Below are 14,909 nucleotides of genomic sequence, written 5' to 3'. Positions count from 1 at the left end.
TTTCCCCACCCCCCCCTCCCTGTTCTTGGTTGTAGTTAAATTTGGTGGCTTTTGCAGTGCCCGCCCCACTGTAGATTTGATCTAGGACACTCCCATCTCTTTACCGCATTCTACCTAATAAACCCTTTCTGCACTTGCTTTTAGTCCTTTTTAATTTAATTACATTTTTTCAAACTGTGTGTGGACTAATATTGCTACATACTCAAGTGTGCCAGCTTGCACTGCATGTGAATTGTTTTTACTACTGTTTTTGCTACTTTTCTGACAAAAAAAAAAAATTGTAAGCCTGTTTCCTACCTTTCCTGTAATTAGTGTTCCTGATACAGATTTGCTGTATCCAGGACTATTTGTAAGCTTCTGAGCCCCCCAAGCCTTTCTGTGTTAGAGGGAAGCCTTCTAGCTTATCAGTGGGAGTGGTAAGCACTAGGTAACCTGTCTACCACATAAGGAGTGGTTCTGGCCCAGAATTTGTAGTTACTGGCCATTTGGGCGGTCTTCCATCTCTCTCAACTTTCTGATTTGAAGGCCTGCATTTATATTTGTTTCTGTCCTGTAACTCCTGGGCCCATCTCATTTGCTCACTCAAAAAAAAAAAAAAAAAAAAATGTATCTGCTTTTACTGTATTTGTGTTTCTTCCTACTTTATTTCGCTTTTGCGTCATCTTAAAAGTACTCAATTGTATTTATTACTGCTTGGTGTAACTCATTCTAAGCCTTTTAGTTTAAGCACTTGGGCTTCAGACCAGTTGTTTTTCATTAAGAAGGTTTGTGGTCTGCACTGTAGTGGCAGAACAGGTAGCTTACATCCTTCTAAGTTGGGAACTGCTGATTGAGGGCTCAGTGTCTGTTATTCTAAAAGTGTATTAATTCTGGTTTAAGCACTTGGGCTTCAGGCCAGTTATTTTACATTAAAAGGGTTTGTGGTCTGCACTCTTGTGGGAGGAGAGGCTGGACTCTGCCCTTCTGAGCTGGGAATTTCTGGTTAAAGGCTTATAGTGCCTGCATATTTAAACTGCTTCTTACTGAAATTGGTATACCTTGTTTGCTGTAGCATAGACTAGATCCAGGCCTGCTGAATCTAGCTTTGTTTGTATAACTTGAGCACTAATCCAGGCATTCTTTAAAGTATTCAATTGTATTTATTACTGCTTGGTAGTAACTTGATTAAAGTGTAGCTATCATTCTAAGTCTTTTGGATTAAGCACTTGGGCTTCAGACCAGTTGTTTTACATTAGGAAGGTTTGTGGCCTGCACTGTGGTGGCAGGACAGGTAGCTTACATCCTTCTAAGTTGGAAAATGCTGATTGAGGGCTCAGTGTCTGTTATTCTAAAAGTATATTAATTCTGGTTTAAGCACTTGGGCTTCAGGCCAGTTGTTTACATTAAGAAGGTTTGTGGTTTGCACTGTAGTGGCAGAACAGGTAGCTTACATCCTTCTAAGTTGGGAACTGTTGATTGAGGGCTCAGTGTCTGTTATTCTAAAAGTGTATTAATTCTGGTTTAAACACTTGGGCTTCAGGCCAGTTATTTTACATTAAAAGGGTTCGTGGTCTGCACTCTTGTGGGAGGAGAGGCTGGACTCTACCCTTCTGAGCTGGGAATTTCTGGTTAAAGGCTTATAGTGCCTGCATATTTGAACTGCTTCTTACTGAAATTGGTATAACTTGTTTGCTGTAGCATAGACTAGATCCAGGCCTGCTGAATCTAGCTTTGTTTGTATAACTTGAGCACTAATCCAGGCATTCTTTAAAGTATTCAATTGTATTTATTACTGCTTGGTAGTAACTTGATTAAAGTGTAGCTATCATTCTAAGTCTTTTGGATTAAGCACTTGGGCTTCAGACCAGTTGTTTTACATTAGGAAGGTTTGTGGCCTGCACTGTGGGGGCAGGACAGGTAGCTTACATCCTTCTAAGTTGGGAACTGCTGATTGAGGGCTCAGTGTCTGTTATTCTAAAAGTGTATTAGTTCTGGTTTAAGCACTTGGGCTTCAGGCCAGTTATTTTACATTAAGAAGGTTCGTGGTCTGCACTCTTGTGGGAGAAAAGGCTGGACTCTGCCCTTCTGAGCTGGGAATTTCTGGTTAAAGGCTTATAGTGCCTGCATATCTGAACTGTTTCTTACTGAAATTGGTACACCTTGTTTGCTGTAGCATAGACTAGATCCAGGCCTGCTGAATCTAGCTTTGTTTGTATGCTTGTTATTTCCCTGAAACGCTAATTCCATCTAAAACGTGGCTTTTCAGCGCTTCTGTGGATCCCTAGTGATATCTGCATTGCTTACTGTACTTATTATCTTGTTTCACTTGAAAGAAAGTTACTGTATGTCATTTTTGCATTTAAGTTACCTGTAACACATTGCATTTAAGATACCTGGCACTTGCTCACTAAAGCAATTATATAAGTCAGCACTAAAAAATTAAAAGGACTACACCCTCACAAACTCCCCTTGAGTACCTTGTTCCCCATTGGCCCTTTTTTTCAATTATAAAGGAATTCCCAATACTATGCTAGCATGTCCAAAGGTCAGTTGTCAATCTCCTCTCCAGTCCAGCTGGTGAATCTGGGAATCTTGAGGCAATGTTACAACTGCCTCATGTACACAGACAACCCTCTCCTCCTCCCAACAAATTCCAACACATGTGAGAGATGCAACCATATAGCCATACTGGAGGCAAAGCTCTCTCAACTCAGTACTGGCGAAACCAGTCAGGAGGAGAAGGAAACCACACTCACTACAATTCCAGTCTCACATAGACCTACCATGACAGCAAACCAAACACATAAACACACAAAAACATACTCGGAGGCTCTAAATAAAAATCTGCCTAAGCAGCAGAGACCTCCAAAGCAGACACCCAAGCAACCGCTACCCCAAAACAAAACGTGCAACACATAGCTCACAAAACCAGTGTGCCGAACAGTCACAGCCCTTAAGGCTAAACAACACACCTGATACACTTGTAATAGGTGACACCAGGCTGAACAAGGAGAAGGTCACGGTGAGCTGCCTGTCAGGCGCTAGGATCTGCCACATAACACAAGCACTCAGGTCACTCCAAGGCAAGTACAAATATGACTCAGTCATTGTCCATGCTGGTGTGAATGACCTGAGACGTACCTCCCTGGACTACATGAAAAGAGACATAGAGGAGCTCTCTGAGCATGTAGCCCAGGCTGGTATGACCCTGACCTTGAGTAGCATCTTACCCTCACCAAGAATGATGCCACAATATGAAGACAAGATGATCAATTTCAACAATTGGCTTAAGTATTGGTGTCATTCAAGGGGGATCCAATGCCTGTCAGCCTTGGATGACATGCTCGACAAGCCACGATGCTTTGCTAGGGACGGCTTGCACCTGTCACCCCTGGGCTTTCAGATATTGGCAAAGGCTCTTGCTACCCCCATAGTGCCTTTTTTAGGCAAGGCTCAAAAGACAAACCCACCTCCATAGGTATCACAAGGGATAAGAAACTACGAGTAATGCTACTCAATGCCAGAAGTCTAAACCTCAAGATGCATGCACTCAAAACTCTCCTTAGCATGGAGAACATCGATATCTGTGCAGTAACAGAAACCTGGTTCAAGGCTCCCGAGAGCACCCCAGCACTACCAGGTTATTCCTCATACCATGCTTTTCGGCCCCAAAACTTGGACTGAACCACAAAAGGAGGGGGAGTATCAATATTTGTCAAAGATACCCACACCTCCAGGTTGGTGGCACAGCACGAAGCATCAGAGACTATCCATGTGCAACTAATAGTGGGTAAAACTGCCTTCCAGTTTATAGCCTGCTACAGATCACCCTCCCAAACCCAGGAACCCCACTCGGCCTTCCTGAGAACACTGGAAAATATGAAGGTCTCTCCAAACACCATTATATTGGGCGACTTCAACTACCCAAACATAGACTGGGAGCATTACTCTAGCTCCAACACCCTAGCCCAAAGGTTCCTAGAATTTATAAACTCAAATGCTATGGAACAACTCGTTACCACTCCCACAAGAGGGAAAACATACTGGACCTGATCATCACCAACATGGGGACTCTATGCTCCAGACCAGAAGTGTATCCCTCACTGGTAAGATAAGACCATAAACTAATCTCACTGGATATTCACATCCCGACTCCACCCCCTGCCCTGAAAACCACAGTGAAAAACTTCTCTAAAGCAAATTTCACACTCCTCAAAACTGAGGTGGAATCCTTCAAAGCCCCCGGGCCTGTGGAAAATACGGCCCAGACCGCAGAATCCTTTATAAACGCATTCTATGAACACCTTCAGGAATGCATGGATCATGCAATCCCAAATAAAACCAAGAACCAATCCTCCAAAGGCAGACGCCCTGTCTGGTGGACCCCAGCCATAAACAAACTATACAATAGAAGGAGGAAGCTACTACATGATAGAGCAAAATCCCAAAAAGGGAAGGCATCTCTGATCAGTATTAGCAAAAAACTACGGGCACTCATAAAATCGTCTAAGGCCAGCTTCGAGAGAAAAATTGCACAGGACACTAAGGATAATCACAAGGCTTTCTTTAAATATGTTAGGAACCTGGGTGGGAATTCCCAGATATGCTCATAATTAGTCCAAAATGACAAAAAATACACCGAATCCACAGACATTGCCAACATCCTAGCTGACAGGTTCAGCGCAAACTTCTCCCCCCCCCCCACCAAAAGGGCAAATATCTATCCCAGCAGAGTGCTGCCCCCCCTGACATCTCAGATGTTCAGGTAAGAGCTGCCCTCTCAAAAGCAAAAAAACACAGCATCAATGGGACCAGACGGTGTCCCGGGCTGCGTCTTACATGAACTCCAAGAAGAGCTAAACCCAAACATAAAACTACTGTTCAATCTCAGCCTTACTACAGGATATGTACCCAAAGAGTGGCGTACAGCAACAGTGGTCCCTCTCCACAAAGGTGGTGCCTCAACGGATCCTGGAAACTATCGCCCCATAAGCCTGACTAGCTTGGTCTGCAAAGCTATGGAAAGGATCATCATGGACCTCATAAATAAAGATATTGGGGACCTACAGACACTGGATCCTACCCAGTTCAGCTTTGTTAAGAGCAGATCCTGCCTCTTAAACCTGGTTGATTTCTTTGAAACAGTCACCAAGGCCATTGATGAGGGGAAGGTGGTCCACACAGCCTACCTGGACCTCGCAAAAGCCTTTGATACAATACCCCACTCGGGCATTATAGATAAGCTCACCAGCTTAAATATAAACCCCTATGTCACTAGATGGGTTTCAAACTAGCTCAAGGACAGAATCCACATGGTTAGAATTGCTGGAGCCATGTCAGACTCCAAACCAGTTACAAGTGGAATCCCACAAGGCTCAGTCCTGGGACCTCTCTTGTTCGGTATATATTTCTCGGAGGTACAGGCCAACACGGAAGGACTGTGGCTGACCAAGTTCGCAGATGACTGCAAACTGGGCACCATAATCAACTCTCCAGCCGACACAAGCATCCTCCAAAAGGGCCTCATAGAAACAGACAACTGGTGCCAGAGCCATGGCCTCAAGCTAAACGCCAAAAAGTGTATAGTCATCCCCTTTGGCAAAAACAAAGTGCCCACAAATTACCACATAGGTGGTAATCCATTAAGTACAGAAGAAGTAATTAGGGACCTGGGGACCCAAGTTGATAGCAATCTCTCATTTGACAACCACGTGGCCAAAGTGGTTAGAAAAACATTTTATATAGCCCACCTAATCATGAAGGGATTCACATCTAGATCAGGGGATGTCATCGTGCCTCTTTACTCATCACTCATCAGGCCCATAATTGAGTACAATGCCCCTTTTGGGATGTACCTGCAGCAACTGGAAAGACCCCAAAAGTACCTCACCAAGAGGATCAAAGGGCTCAAACAGATGCCATATGCTGCCCGGTTAAAGAAACTCCAGCTCTACTCAGTGGCATACCACCTGCTCAGAGGCGATCTGTGCCTGATGTATAAAGCCATGTCCAACCCGGAATTAATGGACATGCTGCACCTCAGAAAATCCAAATCCCATCGAGCTACATGCTCGAGAGACTTGAACCTCAGCACTGAAATAAATAGGACATGCTGGAGGGACAGATTCATAACCCAGAGGCTCCCTTCACTCTGGAATAAAATCCCAGTCCAGGTTAGGCAGAGTCCCTCATTGACTCTCTTCAAGAGGAATCTTGATGAGTGGATGGGAGATCGTAGGTTTACCCCGGGTATCACTTCTGTGTCACTGTTAGACAGAGGCACAGTATACTAACCTCGAAAAAGGGCATAGCAAAATTAATTTAAAATGGGTAGCGAAAGCCAAACACACTCTGGCTAGGCTTATAAATGCCCTAGGGCAGATAGCCTAGTATGAACCTATAATATCACATTTTACTGCTGGTTAGCCTGGATGACATCACTTTTTGTCATCTGCCTTCAGCTCCCAGGCTAAACCAGAAACTAATAGGATTTAACATCTTTGTGTTAAAAATATCTACCGCTCAGATGTTTGCCAGATCTTGGAAGTTGTAAAACAATAAAACATTACATTTTAAACCTAGTAATTACTTTTCTTTCAAGACAATAGAAAAACATCCAGCTCTAGACATTGTGTCTGCTATTAAATTGAAGGTGAGAGATAACATCTTTTTTTATGGTCCAACTATAATGTAACTTAACCTTAACTATTCTTAAGTTCTACAAGTTAATCTTCTATGTTCCAGCAGGGTATGCTGTGGTTACATCCTTGAAGCTCAGTACATAACATACAGTTCTTTATAAATCATATCAATATTCACAAATGACACAGAATTAGTTACAAAATTCCAGATAGCTGGACTGGCAGTGTGACAGTTGTTTTCAACCACTTTTTCACCACAACTTTACAAGCAATCACAAATGTCTTTTTTATCCAGAACATCAGTTTTGAAATGCATTTATATGTGTTTTCTATTTTAAACTAAATCCAGTACATCAAAATCACATAATGCTTTGGATTTTTTACAGTTAATAAATTCTTCCACAAATTTTGCTGTAAAATCTGGGTTTCGAAAAGTCAGGTACAAGCAAGTATCCAAAACTAAATTAATCGGCAATTTAATATGTTTGCAGTAATGCCCAAGAGGTCAATTATAGAGTCCCAAACTAAAAGTCTATTGAGATTTTGATCACCTTTAGCTTAAAGACTTCCCACCACTTTTGCACACTGTAATACTCTGATCTGGTATTCTATTGTTCCCATCATTTTGCTACTCCTGCAACAACTCTAGCATATGACTGAACAGGAGCTTCCTTAACACACTGCATCTCCACCATAAGTTGTAGATGCTGAAACAGATCAGACTGGGTCATCCTACCGACTGAATATTAGCTCCACACCTCCTAAAGACAGTACCAATGCTGTTTCCTCTGCTGCTTCCTGCTAAACCTCAGAATCTTTCTCAGTAATACCACTCCACTACTAATTCATCTTGCTCTTTTTGTCTGACTCATTTATGTTATTTTTTATGGTAATCATCACTTTAAAATTTAGTAACGTGAACTTCCATCTTTCAAGAAACTCCAAACTGCTCCTTCCACCAGCACAGCTCACAATCCTCTGCCATCCTCAAGCCAGAGATCATGTCTCCAGTATGAAGGTGATTTGTTTTCATTCCCTTTCCTTACAATATAATACACTTCAAAACGATATACACTTACATATTTTCCTCATTTCATGACATTTTAAGCACTCTGCTCTTTTGCCTCAACATATTTTAATTGTATTCATTACACACTCACTATCCCGTATCTTGTTATACAATAATACTTCACATTGCAATTTGCACAAATACCATAAACAACACTTTATCAATATCTACATCATTCTCATTCCTGATCTCATATTTTTAATATATTATCTTGTTCCTAGAAATATTCTCAAAACATTTAATAGATTAATATAGTCTGATTATGTGACTTACACAGAGTCACACAGACAAATGGAAGCTGAGGGAATCAAACCGTGGACCACAGGAAGCAGCTCATTAACAGCTCATAGCCTTGCTTCAATCAGTCCTGATCAGCAAGAGGATACTTAATCCACATGCTTCCTATAGCATTTTAACCCAGGAAACCACTTGCTTCTTGAGAGCTTTTGTCCAACATACATCCTTTACTGAAATCACACTTCATAAGATTTGCAATACCTTTCCAACATGAATTATAAAAAAGGTACAATGTGAAAACTCTTTGGTAAATAATGGATTCCAAATTATGTAGTTGCTAATGTTATACTGCAGATTTTTCATAGAAAAAATCTATTTTAATTGCCAACAATTACTAGTATTATGGTCAAACAGAGTGATAAGAATGTAAGCCTACCCTTTTCAACTCCTACTAGTTCCCTCCTAGCATTTCACCTAAATATTAGAAGTGATGTCCTTTTTTTTTTTTAAAAAAAAATATTTTTTAAACTTTTTATGTATAAAAATATATATATAAAAGTAAAGAAAAAACTGATCACCTTACCTACCTAACATCCACTAATAATAATATTAAAAAGATGAAAAATCTTTATATATACATAAAACTCTTCATAAAAAACAACTGTATATACATAACAATCATGATGTCAGAAGTCACGACTGGTAACTCCTTAATTTCATCCGTTCTAAACTGCCATTCCAATTCCTTCAATTCTAACAATGATCTATAGAAAAGAGAAGAAACTATGACCTACAAAAATCACTATATGCTTAAAAGGCATTAGTCTCATTTGTTGTTCTTATAAGCGTATAAATGCTCATATATTTTAAGATGCGTTCCTAATAGTCCTGTCCCCTCCTATCACTAAAAATGTTTCCTCACAACTTTTTTTTACATCTAAAAACTAAAAAAAACATGCCCTGGTCCCCTCTAAAACTTTAAAAAACCTATTAAAGAGTTATTAGTCTGCAGTAGTTTTTAGGTTCCTGTTCCTCTTAAACACAAATTACAAATACAAAAATAATATCTTAAAAAAATAAGTATCCATGAAAAATGAAATTTTTTTTTCTAAATAATAAAAAAACAATCTCTCAAATCAAAAACTGATTATGTTATGGCTAACTGGTGTGGGTCAAATCTGTTCCTTCAAAAGATGTGTTATTGTCATGTTCAGGCATCATTTCGTGAAGGGATATGTTAGTTAGCTCTAAAAAAAAAGCTTCTCTCTTTTTATAGTAACCTCCTCCAAAATGTCCTGAACAAATTTGGTTTTCTAATTCTTGAACAATACACTCCATTTTCCAAATCTTTCTCGTTTTTCACATCAGGTAATCAATACCTGCAGCTGCATAGATGGGAACCCCCCCCAAGTATTTAGACAACATTTCATCAATCACCTTGGCTGCAAAATAAGAAAGATTTGTCTAGGTACATGTGCAGCACGTTGGATCTTTTTTATGCTGAATGTAGTACTTTGACCGATATGTTTTTGATGGTGATTTGACTAACATATCCCTTCACGAAATGATGCCTGAACATCTTTGAGGAAAACAGATTTGACACACACCTCAGTACACAAACTTACATTCAGTTTGATTCCAGGGAGATTGTTATATTATTAAGAAAAATTGGATTTTCATCATGGATAAATAATTACTAGTTAGTTAATTTGGCACTATTCCAAAATTTGTGTGTTTAAGGGAACAGGAACCCTAAAGGAACTGCAGGACTATAAACTCACACAAAGTTTTAATAGGAAACACCAGGGATGCTTGTGTGGTTTTTGCAATAGATGTAAAGTAATAAAGGTTGGTCAAACATTTTTATAAGAAAAACAATGAGACTAATGCTCTTGCTAAGCATATAGTTGTATAGATCAAATTGTTTCATCTATTAGAGGGGCCCTTTTCCATTATTGTTAATGTATATACAGTTTGGGGAAGTTTTTTTGAGTTTGCGTAACATAATTATTATAATATACATACATTTTTATGTATATATAAAAGATTTTTCAAATATTATTATTAGTGGATGTTAGGTAGGTAAGGTGATCAGTTTTATGTTTTAAAAAAGTTAAAAATTTCCTTTTCCTTTTTACTTTTAAGCTACTTAAGCTTTTTTTACTTTACACTTTGTCTCTACTTCTTCCAAAAGCTTTTGAGCAAGGCAAAACGCTATACTAAATAAAATTCATGCTCAGCTTATTCTTGTGTACGGAGAGATTTTTGTTGCTGGAGCAAGGTCTTGTGGCAGTGTTTCCTGTTTAGCAAGTTTGTCTTTGGTTTTGTATTCTCTAAATATTAGAAGTATTAACAATAAGATTCCCAACCTACACGTCCTCCTGGCAACCCACTCCCCAGACATTATGTGTCTTACGGAAACATGGCTAAAACCTAGTACTACTGACAATGAGATTCTACCTCCAGGATATAATATTTACTGGTTAGACCGTACTACAAGGAAAGGACGTGGGATAGCAGTCCTTTACAAAAATGTTAATAGAGACACCATTCAAACACCCCAATTCAATAATACAGAATTCCTCATAACCAAACTACAGATTAACCAGAACAAATGCTTGAACATCGTTTGTGCTTACATTATGCCAAGCAACAACTTAAATATCCTAGAGGATATCCTATACTAGTTATCCACTACCTATCCTCAAAAAACCATAGTTCTTGGTGACTTCAATACCGACTGGCACACCTGCTCCTCCGAACCCCCTCTTCTAAAATTATCTGGGTTTAAACAGACCATAACCTCTCCCACTAGGATAAAGAAACTGACCAACAGGGAAAGTATCCTAAACTGGATCCTAGTTAATAACCAACCCCAACTATACACAGCTGGCACTCTCCCTGATGACCTTAGCGACCATTTACTAACCTATATAATAAAACATAAGGCAGGAAACCCTCACCAGACCAAATATAAAACACTTAGAAACAGGAAAAACTTTGACACTGCTATATTCCTAAACGAACTAAAAGCAGTTCACTGGTCAAAACTAAACAATCTACCATTAGAAGAGGCTACAGCTCACTTTAACACTAAATTCCTAAGTATCCTTAATTCCCATGCTCCAGCACGTACAATAAAGATCAAACACAGCACAAAGGCTCACAAAAGATACCAAATCTAAAATCAAAACTAGAAACCGAGCCTGGGACAGCTGGAGAACAACTAAAGCCCCACTTGACCATCTAAAATATTGCCAACTCAGGAATGATACAAAAAATCTGTTTTACTAGATAAAAAAGCTTCTACCAAAATCTCCTACAAAAACACCAAAACAACCCTCAAAATTTCTGGGCAGGCTTCAATCAACTACTTTGTCCAGGTCATTCTACCACCCCAATCCCAGCTAACCACACCCATAGTTCGCCAGAGACCATAGCTGGCACTTATAATAACTTTTTCAATGAAACAATCCAATCCTTAGCAAATCAACTAACCCCCACAAACTTAAACCACACCCCTAATCTACAGACTAATCACCCCCAATTTAGCTTCCAACTGATATCCACTAGTTTTATCAAAACACTTATAAAAAAACTAAAACCTACCACCCTCGCTGCTGACCTCCTTCCTGCAGAGTGCCTACAAATAGCTGCAGATGCCACTGCATATCCCATATCATTAACATCTCATAGGCTTAATCCTCCATGGCAGACAGACCACATAATTTCTACACATGTACAGTCTTCAGGAAAATAGCATTCCTGTGTCTCCTGTAGGAATATACTCATTGTAAGACTTTCTTATACTCCTGAATTGAGTATAGTTGTCAGTGTTTTTAAAGTCAAACTTATGATGTCCTGGTGCAGACATATAGCTAAAACCAATGAACAAGCTGTAACCTAAAAGTTGACATTATTTCCTAAGCACTCATAGGTTATCATAGGATATACAGAGATGGAGTTATTAAGGAGTATATATAAAGAGTTACTAAATGTTGTAGCATATTCATGCATCTGTAAATATGTATATGTATTTATTTTTTAGAATATCCTTGTATATGTAAATATGTATTGTTCATTTCTTATGTAATGTTATTCACCTGGGCTTTGCCTGCAAATGGTCCATTGAGAACAGTGCACTACCTTCGTAAAAATAATATATATGTATATATATATATATATGTGTATGTGTATATATATATATATATATATATAAATATATATATATATATATATATATGTATATATATATAGTTATGAAAAATATGAAGTATTGTCCATGTTTACATTAATTATGCAAAAATGCAGTGTGATACTGTTATGTTGGGGGTGATGTATACAAGCAGTGGGTATTAGTAAAAAGGTGACATTAAAATATGCTTAGCAATGTGAAGATATTCTGCAATATAAATATTTGTAAAGCAGTCATGACTATTAACCATATTTTCACATCTGCATTAATTTTATAACAGCCATTTGACCTCCAGGAGAATAAATTATGTCATCTTATATAAAACAATAAGACACTAATATGATATGGGAATATTAGCAAATGCAGTTGACTTACTGATGTATTTTTTTGTATTGTTAAAAAACATTGAATAGTTTTACTCCAGGTGAATTTCTACTGAAAAATAGTCCTTACCTTTATAATAGACACAGAGTGCAAAGAGTCATCATAGTAACCGGAAGACCTTTGTGCTTGCATCATGTTTATGTTTTGAGATGTACATGATCTGATGGGATTGTAGATCTGAACAAATGTGAGGGTAAGATATCTGTGAGGTTCATGTATGTCATTATAAACTACTTTTTGGTATTAGGCACATGTTCGGTAGTTCTGGTCAATTAATATATTTCACAGCAATACAGCGATGAGTCATACCTCTCAACTGTCCAGAGTTTTGCAGAATGTCCTGATTTTTGCCTGATATTTTTGGTCTGTCATCAAATTTCTGATTTTCTGGAAAATACCTGAGGATCAAAGTCACTAAATTATGACAAATATCTGAGTTTCAGAGTTTATATCCTTCAGAAAATGGATGGAAACACTAAAACTTTTTATTCTACTGACTTTCAAAGTTTATAAGAGCAATATTTAAAATTTGCCCAGACCTCTTGTGCTAAGAGGTTGAGAGCTATGTGATGAGGTCTTCATCTTATTAAATTTAAACTTGTTATATAAATAATCCTTTGACTATTTGTGGTCTTATATTTAATTAAATAAAAACTAGCATTTTATTAATTAACTCAAATAAAAGGGAATTAAATAATGACTAACTAGCAACACTAGAGAAACAATAAATATTGACTATATTCATATACTAAATCAAATAAAATCATTAATGCAGAAATAGAATAATATGTTTTATACAATGGAAGATAGGTTGCATATAATAAAATCAATAATTTTCCCAAAATTGTTATATTACATACAATCCTTTTCCATCCTTCCTACTAAGAAAATTATACAACAATACAATAAAATGATGCAAAATTTCCTTTGGTTTAACAACAAGCCTAGAATTGTGCTTAACTACCATTTAAAAGGTTGGGAGAAGGGTGAAATTAATCTACCAGATATAGAGATTTATTCATTGGCATATGTTACTAAAACAGTCACTCTATGGCTAAACTTAACCTATACAGCCAAACGGAAATTAATTCATAAATATGTATGTAATATCATTAGTAACTCAGCCCATAAACAATATAATATAAATCCAACAAAAGTCTTTTATAATGTGATAAGGGATAGCATAATATTTAATAAAAGTATAAAAACAAAATATGTATGTGTTACTGAAACAATAATACTGTTTAGAAAATATATAGACATGAACCCAGATATAAAGACATGTTTTTTATATTACATCCTATAGCTTGTATACAAGAATGTATAACTACCTTTGATTCAAATGTAATTAAAGAGCTTAAAGAAAAATAAGTGATTTATTGGTATCAAATACTCAATGGCAATACATTACTCACACTACATCAAATCAAAAGGAAATTTGAGTTAGATGATAAATTGTGGCTACCAATCCAACAAATAAGACAGTACATCACAAATAAGTTTGAATTGATGACACCAACTTTTAAAAATAATATTCCTAAGTTCTTAGATCTTGTGATACTTTTATAAGTAATACTTATAAAGGAGAAGGATATCTATCCAAAATTCATAAGTCATTTAAAGAAACAAAGAACTATACCAATAATAGTTATTGGATTATTATAATCAGGTTAATCAAAAGGATCCTGATAAAAATGAAAAAGAAATTATCCTTTTATCACCAAGCCTTACTACCAAGTCAGTTCAGTGGAAACTATATGCATGGAAATTCCTACATAGATCCTTTCTAACCCCTCACAGATTAGAACTAATATATAATAAACATATTGATTGCTGGAGATGCAAAACGCATACAAAAGCAGACTGGGAACACATTTTTTTATGGTCATTCTTTAAATAAATATTGGTTTGAAATTATTTCTTTCAAACGATTTTTAATGATACTTTTCAGTTAATCAAGTCATTAGTTTTGTTTAATGTACCCATATCACAACGTGCCACAAAAGTAAAATATCCTTTACTGTGGACATTGCTTGCCATTGCATGTAAAGCTATAACAACTTACTGGAAGAATAAAGCACCACCAACTTTTTCAAGAAAATCACAGTCTTTATGACTCAAATGGAAGTAGCAACTATAAAGAAAAGAACTGATAAGACAACATCATACATCACTTATTGGCAGAAAGTTGACGAACTACTGGACAAAAAGTGGTCTGATTAGTCAGCACAGCATCTTAATACAAACTGCATATTGTATATGGAAATGTGATGTTATAGATTGTATACTTAGGCAAGTGCATATAGTTTCTTTTGTAAATAGTTGATTAGTTGATTATGTTATATTATTTTTATATTTCATTATTTATGGTTCAATCTATTTGAAGATATGGAAAAAAAATGTT

The sequence above is a fragment of the Protopterus annectens genome, chromosome 15.part0 (genome assembly GCF_019279795.1).
Source record: "Protopterus annectens isolate FY-2018-M chromosome 15.part0, PAN1.0, whole genome shotgun sequence".
NCBI lineage: Eukaryota > Metazoa > Chordata > Ceratodontiformes > Protopteridae > Protopterus > Protopterus annectens.
The sequence above is the reverse complement of the archived record's forward strand: the minus strand, read 5'-3'. Positions refer to the sequence as shown.